This window comes from Camelus ferus, chromosome 18 (genome assembly GCF_009834535.1).
Source record: "Camelus ferus isolate YT-003-E chromosome 18, BCGSAC_Cfer_1.0, whole genome shotgun sequence".
Classification (NCBI taxonomy): Eukaryota; Metazoa; Chordata; class Mammalia; order Artiodactyla; family Camelidae; genus Camelus; species Camelus ferus.
The window spans coordinates 16,368,566-16,380,080 of NC_045713.1; the positions used below are offsets into that span (position 1 = coordinate 16,368,566).

An 11,515-nucleotide genomic window follows, 5' to 3' on the forward strand; every position below is an offset into this window, starting at 1 on the left:
CCTGACACGTAGCATGTGCTTACAAAACAATCAGCTGATTAATAAATTGCATCTACCTTGCTGCTTAGACAAGTCTTCATTAAATTTGTATCTCATTGATAACCTAGAGTATAGATAACTAGTATTTTATGTTTTTAATACATGAGAAAATAAGTGACCTGCCAAGGCAATACAGCTTGGGCCGTGGTGCATCCGAGAGTAAAGCTGAGGACTGTTTGGAATTGAAAGTCCATTATAATTTTTGAATATTTTATGATACAGCCTCTGTGAAGCATGTCAATTTTGAATGACATAAATATATCAATAAATATTAGTTACTGTTTTATTGTCAAATTTATCTTGTATTGCTCTCCAGTTGGTTTATTTATGTAAAATTTTGGTCTTAATTCCATGAGACAGAACACATAATTTCTCTCATAACCTTAATGTGTCCAAGTTAGAAGTGATCCCTTACTACTTACCAAATATACATGGAATAGAACTGGCTTGAAAACACAACAAAAGCAGAGACACCAGCCCAGGTGAAAAAAGAGATGGAGGCTATATAGCATTGAATGTTAACTATTTATTATATTATTTTAACATTATCATGAGCCTTGATTATCTAATTAGTAAAAACATTAAACACAAGTTTAGACTGCATTTCTTTTTTATTTGACTTTTTTTTTATTGATTTATAATCATTTTACAATGTTGTGTCAAATTCCAGTGTTCAGCACAATTTTTCAGTCATTCATGGACATATACACACTCATTGTCACATTTTTTTCTCTGTGAGTAATCATAACATTTTGTGCATATTTCCCTGTGCTATAGAGTGTAATCTTGTTTATCTATTCTACAATTTTGAAATCCCAGTCTATCTCTTCCCACCCTCCACCCCCCTTAGACTGCATTTCTAAGATGATCCCCAAGCCCACATCATCTCCCCAAGCCCGCATCACCTCCCCAAGCTGGCATCATGTTTCCAGGCCCACATGTACCTAACCCGACCTCACCACACTAAGCCTGCATCATGTCCCCAAGAACAAATCATCTCCCCAAGCCCGCATGAGCTCCCAAGCCCACATCATCTCCCAAAGCCTGCATCATCTCCCTGAGCCCACAGCATATCTGCAAGACCGCTTCATCACCCCAAGCCCGAGTCATCTCCCAAAGTCCAATCATCTCCCCGAGTCCCCATCATCTCCTTGAGCCCATGTCATCTCCCCGAGCTGATTTCATGTCCTTGAGACCGTGTCATGTCCCCGAGCAGATGCCGTATCAGGGAGCTCACATCATCTCAACGAGCCCGGATCATCTCCCTGAGCCCGCGTCATCTCCCTGAGCCAACATCATCTCCCCAAGTCTGAATCATCTCTCCAATTCCACATCTTTCCAGACCCACATTTTCCCAAGTCCACATCAGCTCTCCAAGTCCACATCATCTCCCTGAACCTGTGTTGTGTCCCCGAGCAGGCGTCATGTGACAGAGCCCGTGTCGTGTCAGTGAGCCCACATCATGTCCACAAGCCCGAAAAATGTCTGCAAGCCTGCATCATCACCCCTAGCCTGTTGCATGTCCGCAAGCCCACATCTCCCCAAGCCCGCAAAATGTCCCCAAGCCCACATCTACCAAAAGGCATATTGTTTCCCCAAGCCTGCATGATATCCCAACCCGCATCATCAAGCCGAGCCCGCATCATGTTCCCAAGTCAGCGTAATATCTGCGAGCCTGCATCATTTACGCACGAACCATGTCATCTCCCATAGCCACATGATCTCCCCAAGCCCACATTATCTCCCCAAGCAAACATCTCTCCAAGCCCACATAGTCTCCCCAAGCCCACATCATCTCCCCAAGCTAACATCTCCCAAAAGGCACATCATTTCCCCAAGCCTGCATCATATCCCAAGCCCGCATCATATCCCAAGCCCACATCATCTAGCCGAACACGCATCATGTTCCCAAGTTGGCGTAGTATCTGCGAGCCTGCATTATTTACGCATGCCTGTGTCATCTGCCGGAGCCACATCATCTCCCCAAGGCCACATCATCTCCAAAAGCACGACTCATCTACCCAAGCCAAATCATCTCCCCAAGCCCGAATCATCTCCCCAAGCCCACATCATCTCCCCAAGCCCGTATCATCCCCTAAGCCCAATCATCTCCCCAAGCCCGCATCATCTCCCCACACCCGCATCATTTCCCAAGCTTGCATCATCCAGCCGAGCCTATGTCATGTCCCCAAGCCAGCGTAATATCTGCAAGTTCGCATCATTTACACAGACCCACATCATCTCCCCAAGCCAACATAATCTACCCAACCTCACATCATCTCACCGAGCCCAGTCATCTCCCTAAGCCCACATCATCTCCCCAACCCCGCATCATCTCCCCAAGCACGCATCATCTCCCCATGCCCGCATCATCTACCCAAGCCCAATCATCTCCCCAAGCCCAATCATCTCCCCAAGCCCGCATCATCTCCCCAAGCCCAATCATCACCCTAAGCCCACATCATCTCCCCAACCCCGCATCATCTCCCCAAGGCCAATAATTTCCCCAAGCCCACATCATCTCCCCAAGCCTGCATCATCTCCCCAAGCCCGCATCATCTCCCCAAGCCCACATCATCTCCCCAAGCCCAATCATCTCCCCAAGCCAAAATCTCCCAAAAGGCACACTGTCACCACAAGCCTGCATAATTTCCCAAGTTCCCATCGTCTAGCCGAGTCTGTATCATGTCCCCAATCCAGCGTAATATCATCAAGCCCACATCATTTACACAGGCCCGCATCATCTCCCCAGGCCAACATAATCTCCCCAAGCTCACATCATCTCCCTGAGCTGACATAGTCTCCCCGAGCCCGCATCATCTCCCGATGCCCAATCATCTCCCCAAGCCCGCATCATCTCCCCAAGCAAGCATCATCTCCCCAAGCCCACATCATCTCCCCAAGCCCAATCATCTCCTGATGCCCAATCATCTCCCCAAGCCCAATAATTTCCCCAAGCCCACATCAACTACCGATGCCCAATCATCTCTCCAAGCCCGCATCATCTCCCGATGCCCAATCATCTCCCCAAGCCCACATCATCTCCCCTAGCCCGCATCATCTCCCTAAGCCCATTCATCTCCCTGAGCCCACATCATCTCCCCAAGTCCGCATCATCTCCCCAAGCCCTCATCAACTCCCAAAGCCCTCATCATGTTTCCAGGCCCACATGTACCTAACCCAACCTCACTACCTTAAGCCTGCATCATGTCCCCAATAACAAATCATCTCCCCCAGCCTGCATGATGTCCCAAGTCCACATCGTCTACCACAGCCTGCATCATCTCCCTGAGCCCACAGCATATCTGCAAGACCGCTTCGTCACCCAAGCCGGAGTCATCTCCCACAGTCCAATCATCTCCCCAAGCCCACATCATGTCTCCAACCCACATCTCCCCAAGCCCGCATCATCTCCCTAAGCCCAATCATCTCCCCAAGCCCACATCATCTCCCCAACCCCTCATGATCTCCCCAAGGCCAATAATTTCCCCAAGCCCGCATCATCTCCCCAAGCCTACATCATGTCCCCAAGCCCGCATCATCTCGCCAAGCCCACATCATCTCCCCAAGCCCAATCATCTCCCCAAGCCAAAATCTCCCAAAAGGCACATTGTCACCCCAAGCCCGCATAATTTCCCAAGGCCCCATCATCTATGTATATTCTATAATGTAGTTCTCTGTGATAATTTTAAAAATTGAACTTTGTGTCTAAAAAAATTGGAGTCTTATAACTACTTGGAGCTTGAATTCCACTACATTTCTTGCCTAAAACTTTGAAGCGACATGTTCTAGAAGTTATTAATGAACCCATCCCATTTATAAAATAAGGGAAATCATGTATTTCTTCATTGAAAGTGAGACTATGGCAAGTGCATATGTGGTTATTTCAGGTTAGATCTATGTTTTCATCATTTTGCCAGGACATGGACGTCTAAGCATTCTCCTAGTCACACTATAGAAAATGAAATCTTCTTTTTTCTTTTATGACATGGCTTTTAAATGTTATCTGGTTCAACTTCACCATCAGATTTAATCAAAAAGTTAGAAAAAATAAATATTTCTAGTGTGTGTAAGTTAAAGTTTAAGGGTCAAAAATTAAAACTACGTACATGAAGAGAAGCATGGAAGTTCACCAAATTTCTGGGTCTATAGGCTCTCTTTCATTCTGGTGTCAAAATCGAAGCTATTAGCAATGACGGTGTACCAGGCCATCCATTAAAGTATATGCTTCTCACCTAGCAGCATGTTGTGCAAATACCATTGCAGCAAATCACAGGAATGACATGTTCTTCTGTGGGCCAGTCACACGGGGAATCTATTATTTCATACTTTATCGAGCAGAACAGAGAATGATTATAAAAAGTAGTGCTTCTATTTTGGAAACTTCTTTAACTTGAAATTTGAAATTTTCTTTGGGTATTGTTTCAGCTTCTTTTTAAAGTTTAAAATGTGTAACACTTAAAAATTGAAATCAAAAAGCACTAAGAATTGGGTGATTGTAGGCAAGCATTAAACTTACAAAAGAAACTATTTACCCCAAGTTTACTTCTAGGTAGCTATTTCTGTTTAACTCTAATATTGAAATAACATATGTTCCAGAGTCTATGTTTCCGAAAAAGAGGAATTTTTGAACCACATACAAGAAAAGAGCAACAAATGTAGTAAGAAAAAGTCATTTAAGTCCAAGTTGGCCACTTGTTAATTATGAAAAAGGTAAAACATTTTAGGATATTACTGTGTGAGTTCAAAAATGAAAGAAGTTCCACAACAACCACAATTTGAAGATCACATCTCAACTAAATATTTCATGGAACATTTGCAGACACTGTAATGATTAAATATAAACACTGCAGTCCTAAAACTGTAATAAGTGTCACCAGTTTAAAGAATTGTATGTCATTAAACCACATTTTGAGATTCGTTATTCCTTCACCTGTAAGGAAATTGTGCTCACGTTTCAGACACCGTTCACTTTGTTCCTACGCCTTACACTTAGTTTTTCTCTCTTTATGCACAGAAAGTATAAGGGGAAAAAGACTTTTCCTCTACCCTCTTGGGTTCTACAGGGGAGGACAAATAATTTTCTTTCTACCCTTCTGAGTTTTGGGCTGAGACCACTGTAATAAAGACAGGTTTCCAAGAGAAAGACAAGCAGAAGTTTATTAACATGTACACCTCATGTATATGGGAGATACCCAAGGGAAAATGAGTAATTCAAAGAGAGTAAATTTGTGGAGAAATGACAGGACAGCAGAAAGAAGGTTCAGGCCTCCAGGGGTTGAAATAAAGGCTGTTAAGTAAAGTTTGTTATGCAGATTGCTCTGGTCCCAAAACTCAGAAGGGTAGAAAGAAAATTATTTGTCCTTCCCTGTAGAGCCCAGAGGGATAGAAGAAGTCTTTTTCCCCTTATGGGAAAATGGGGTGTCTAATGGTGTGATTAACTTCTGTCCTTTTTGGTAGAAATGGGAGAAGGAATGGCTGTGAAAATGTATGTCCTGCTTTCAAGCAAATAGGGGAAGGTGGGAGCTTTTCTTGTATCCTCAGCTCAAAAGAATTCTTATGCCCAAATCATACATCTGGGGGTGGCACACTCTCTGCTACACTTCAGTTCAAAAGCTGACTCTATGAAATAAGCAACAAAGCAAATTAACAGGAGACTAGATTCACAAATTTATTGTTTTAAATACTCATACATACACATACACATACACAAGGAGTTTCACAGGAAAAAAAGAAAAGTACCCCCCCCCACAAAAGTGGTGCGATTTGAGAGCTTATATACCACCTTAATAGGGGAAGGGAATAGGGGGATATGGGAAATCTAGGGGAGAATAAAAAGGGTTTTTTGAAAGACAAACGGACCCTTTCTAAAGCCTTTTTATTTGTTTATTTTGCTTTATTTAACTTTGCTGCAGAAGCTTTATTGTTTCCACTTGGGCCGTGGCTTGGGCGGGGCTCCAGGATGGTTAAAGCTGCCTGGTGGCTGCAGGCAGAAAGGCTCAAGCAAGAAGCCCTGACACCAGGGGAACGCAGAGGCGCCCTCAAAGGCCCCGGAGCTCCTGAGGCTCCAGTGCAGCTCCAGGATGAGCCTTTGGAAGAGATACTCGCCCTGCCCACCCTGGGGTCAGCTGACTGAGAAATTACTCAGATGGTTGCCCACCTTGAGGATGCCCTCCACCGACTCGCCTAGGCGGCCGCGGGAGGGGGCGGGGCCGGGCACCCGCCCCGGGAAGCCGCGGGAGGGGGCGGGGCCGGGCACCCGCCCGGGAAGCCGCGGGAGGGGCGGGGCCGGGCACCCGCCCCGGGAAGCGCGGGAGGTGGCGGGGCCGGGCACCCGCCCACACCGCCCCGGGAGCCGGGGGGGGCCGGGCGGCTCACGCATGGCTGTTGGGGAGGAGGAGGGGGCGGGGCCGGGGCCGGGCGGCTTCCCTTAGAGCCGCTGTGTGGGGGCGGGGCCTGGGCGGCTCCGGAAGGGCCTTGGGGGCTTCCGCGGCGTCCAAGGTTGTCGTCCGTTTGTCGTGGGACGGCTACCGTACCGTACTTTCTGGAAGAAGGCAGGCCGCCTCGCTGCGCTGGCGTTTTCACCCTGAGACTCAGCCAGCTCCCCTGGGTCGGGTCACGGTGGAGACAGAGCCGGGCGAGGTGAGTGCGGGGGACCCACGGGCGCCCGTGACCAGCCGGGTGGGCGGCCTCCGCGCGCGGGGTCGTCCCGCCGAGGCCGGGAGCTCAGGGCCGCTTGGCACGAAAGAGCTGGCTGTCTGGTGCCGGAGACAGAGAAGGGCCCAGAAGGCTGTCCTCGAGGTGGTGACTGGAAAGGAGGTAGGAGGCTGGAAAGAGGGGCGTCCCCGGTGAGACACGCCCCAACACAGCGGGACCCTCAGGCGCTCTCAGGTGCTCATTCCCTGAGATAAATTTATCAAATTGAGGGTGAAGACATAGCACAACGTTACAATATATTTACCATTGTTTCGTCACTGAAACGTAGCACGTTCTTTATAAGCGCTATTGATGATGGAACATGTCTCTTTTCATGAAATATATGTATATGTAATTTCAACAAATAATTACAAAATCCTAAAATGTAGCTAGCTGCCACACAAGACAGCAAAAGGATGGCACAGTCCATAAAAACTAAAGACGAAAAAAATTTAAAATACAACTGGAAATTTTAAATTTATGTTCAGTATCTCAATATTTGAGGACATTTATGAGAGTAGAAGACAGTGATTGGTTATTGGAACTATAATTTGTAGCCTTGATAGAACTGACAGAGTATTTAAAAATATCAAATCTTTGCTGAATCTTTTATTTTCTATTATTTTTGAAGCTCTCTCTCCGGGCACTGATACCGAAGGATAAAGAAACAGTTCAAATGACAGCCACTTCACAAGGCTTTGTAAAACTCGTGAAAAATACATTTCAAAAGAAAAAAAAACTCAAGTTATCCCGGAAGTAAATGCTAGTGCGTTCTGTTAATTATTTTTGTTTCCTTATCTGAGAAGTTTGGGAAGGGAGCGTGAATTGAAATGGGTTGCTAGTTTTGGTTATAATTCAAGGGGCTTTATAATAAAAATTAAATGGGATTAGAATTTTTAAATATAACCGAAAAGGCTCTAAAGCAAATGTTTGTGTTACTAAAATAGAAACTTAAAAATGATTACTAGTAACTACTTCTGATATTCAGAATTCAAATACTTTTTTCCCTTGTATCCTCCCATCTTTCTAACCTGAAATGAATAAAGTATTTTGAGATTTTATGCATGTATGTTAAATATATTCATATACAACTTTGGTATTTGATCAGTAAAATTTTTAGAATGTCACCATATGTATCACATAGAAACATACAAATTTTTGATTGAATGTATTTTCTACTAGAAGTTAATGAAAGCTTTAAGATTCTCATTCCCAGGGCTAGTAATAAAGCAGGAAATGTAGTCCCACAGTATTAAAAAAGGACATCAACTTGATTAATTCATTTTATAAAATGAAAGTATCTGAGATTACATATCTTTTGAGTTGAATTTTTATTTCAGCTCCTGTTGTGTATTTTTATTTATTAAATAGCCTTAACTCTCAGGCTCTTTGGTTTGTAATCTTGTTTAATGATCTTACAACTATGTCTTTATAGTTATTGTTTGAAAGTCTAAAATGAGTGAAAAAGGAACCAATTATTCTATTTTCAATGGTAACCTATTGTGTGTGTGTGTGTGTGTGTGTGTGTGTGTATAGCAAATGCCTAGTAGATTAGAATTTAAACTCATCCTAACTATTGATGAAAGTTGTGTTCCATTCCTTGTAATGTTGGCTTTGTTTGGTGTGAAAAGTACTAAGACAGCAGATTCTCAAGCTGTAACATACCAGCAAGAGAGAACAACCTCTGAAATAGTTTTCAGAAGCCAGAAAGAACACCTACATAACCTTGCACCATGTACCTGGCTTGCATATCAAGCACTGAGTGAAGATTTGATTCCTGCTGTTTCAGTTGTCCTACAGTAACAGCCCCTGCCTGCAGTAATAGCCCTTGCCACTGTTAATATAAAAAAGACTTCCAAAATGCATCTCTCTGAGCTATATAGTCTCACAACAGAAATAACTTTTTAAAAGTTAGAGTAGATGTTCTTTCTCATGGTGGTTTTCTAAGACCAGATTATATACCTTTGTGGTTTAAATTAATGAGTTTCAGAGTACTTTGTATTTTGGGACGTGACAATATTTTACAAGTGCCCACCATGTGGAACAAGGTGATCAAAATGAATTAAGATTGTTGGGTGTTAGAAAAATCATGGTAGTATTTTCTCACTGTTTTTCTAGTTTTATCCAGATATAATTGGTATATAACACTATAAATTTAAGGTGCATAGCAGAATGATTTGATATATGTATATATTGCTGGATGATTACCACAGTTCGTTTTGTTACCATCCATCACCTCACATAGTTACAGATTTTTTTCTTGTGATGAGAACTTTAAGATATGCTCTCCTAGCAAATTTCAAATATACAACACAGTATTAACAGCATCCTCCAAACATTTCAACTTGTTTTAATGTGAAATATAACTCATATGTAACCATGAGATATGTAGATAAATATGGATACAGATGTAGTTCTAGATACAAATACAGATATAGAATCAAGGTGTCTTTTAGAATTCAGAAGCCTCTCCATATATTCTACGAATAGCAAAGGTCAGAGTAGCCAGCAGAACGAAGACAGATGTTCTTGACAAATCTGTAGAAAGTTGCTGCAATTTATAAGAATATGTAGGCAGTCCTCACAAACTTCCTTGTTTGGGCCACAAAAGTGAGCAGTTTTCTAGGTAGCCAGCTCTGCAATTCATATCTGTAACTGCCTCAGTAACCCCTTCTTCCCTCCTGAGAGACACGTTTTTTGATGCCACTTCTCACTGACAAAATTTAGAAGAGAATAAAGTGATGGTGAACTGCCCAGAGACTATCCAGGACAGACACACATACACAGAGTACTGCAAAATAGAAACTGCTGAGCAATAAATTAAAAAGCAGTCAGCAGTGTATCACTCAGATAAAAAATAAGTAGCAGTTGCATTTCCAGCATCCATGAAGATCCTCTCATGATCCCTCGTAACTATTCTCTTTCCACCCAAGAGGTAATCATAAGGAGGAGTTATATAGTAATCGCTTCCTTAACATTCCTTTATTGTTTTGCCGAATCAAGAATTCTTAAATACGATAGTTTAAATTATCAAATTTGATCATTATATAAATGGAGTCTGAAAGTATATGTTCTTAATATCTTGCTTTCATGTACTTTTTTTATTTAAACATTTTTTATTGAGTTATAGTCATTTTACAATGTTGTGTCAAATTCCTGTGTAGAATTTGAATATACATGAACATACATACATTCATTGTCACATTCTCTTTCACTGTGAGCCACCACATGATTCTGTATATATTTCCCTGTTCTACACAGTACAATCTTATTTATCAGTTCTACGTTTTGAAATCTCAGTCTGTCCCTTCCCACCCCCCGCCCCCCTGGCAACCACAAGTTTGTATTCTATGTCTATGAGTCTGTTTCTGTTTTGTATTTATGTTTGTTTGTTTTATTTTTAGATTCCGCGTATGAGTGATCTCATATGGTATTTTTCTTTGTCTTTCTGGCTTACTTCACTCAGAATGACATTCTCCAGGAACATCCATGTTGCTGTAAGTGGCGTTATGTTGTTTTTTTTTTTGGTTTTTTTTTTGTTTTTTTGTTTTTTATGGCTGAATAGCATTCCATTGTATAAATATACCACATCTTCTTTATCGAGTCATCTGTTGATGGACATTTAGGCTGTTTCCATGTCTTGGCTATGCTTTCATTTACTAAATAATACTTTTGTGAAATTCATTCATGTTGCTTTATATAACAGGTATCTGTTCATTTTTTTCCTAATTTCATTGTGTGATAAAACACATTTACCAACTTGACCACTTTTAACTGTTCAATTCTTCAGATAAGCTCTCTGCTCCTTTTTCTCTCTTCGTCTTCCCTTTTTGGGTTTCCCATACTATGTATATTGTTCCATTTGATAGTGTCCCATAAATCCCTTAGGCTCTTTTCATTTTTCTTTATTATTATTTTTTGCTCCTCTGAGTTGATAATTTCAAACGATCTATCTCCAAATCCACTGTTTTCTCTTCTATTTGATGAAGTCTGATGTTGAACACCTTTAATACATTTTTCAATTCGTTTATTGTATATTTACAGCTCCAGAGTTTTTTTCTTATTATTTGCATCTCTTTAGGATATTCTCATTTTGTTCATAAGTCATTTCCTAATTTTGCTTATTTGTCTGTCTATATTTTTCTTTTGGTTTTTGAGTAAACTTAAGGCGGTGTTTTCAAGTCTTTGTCTAGTTGGTTAGAAGTCTGAATTGCTCTAGGGTTAGTTTCTGGATATTTATTTTGTTCCTTTGAATGGGCTGTTTCCCTGTTTCTTTATGTACCTGTGATTTTTACTGAGATTTGGGAATTTGAAAAAGCAGCCATTTCTCCAGTTTTTATGGAATAGCTCTGTGTAGAGGAAGACCTTCACTAATCAGCTCAGTTTAAAGGCTCCAGGTCCTTTCATATGTTTTCCAGGAATGATGCATCTTCTCTGGGCCTTTGCATGTGCTTTTTTTTTTTTTAGTTTCCCCATCTATACAGCTGCTTTTAAGGGTGTCATCCCTGATTTCTCCCGGTCATCTTAGATTTCTATTTTATTTCTCTGCCCATAAGCTCATGCCCCAAGGTTCCAGTGGGACTGCAGACTACATGTAGCTCCAGCATGTCACAGTACCCTCCACTGCTTTCAGCAGCCTCCAGTCTGATATCTAAACTCTGCCACCACTCTCATCACTGTTCTTAGTCAAGCAAGACAGAAATAACCCCCTCAACCAACCCCTAGAATGTGACAAGAAGGTTTCATCCTTGTCTTTCTGTCCAAGGTAGGAGCTGAGAAT

At 42.2% G+C, this 11,515-nt stretch overlaps 1 long non-coding RNA gene across 1 annotated transcript; it reads left to right on the top strand.

Moving 5' to 3' along the window:
• Positions 1-6,503: 6,503 nt before the first annotated feature.
• On the top strand, positions 6,504-7,464 carry LOC116657415. Its single transcript, XR_004312496.1, has 2 exons — positions 6,504-6,681; positions 7,367-7,464. It is a non-coding gene; the product is annotated as an uncharacterized LOC116657415 (long non-coding RNA).
• Positions 7,465-11,515: the final 4,051 nt, after the last annotated feature.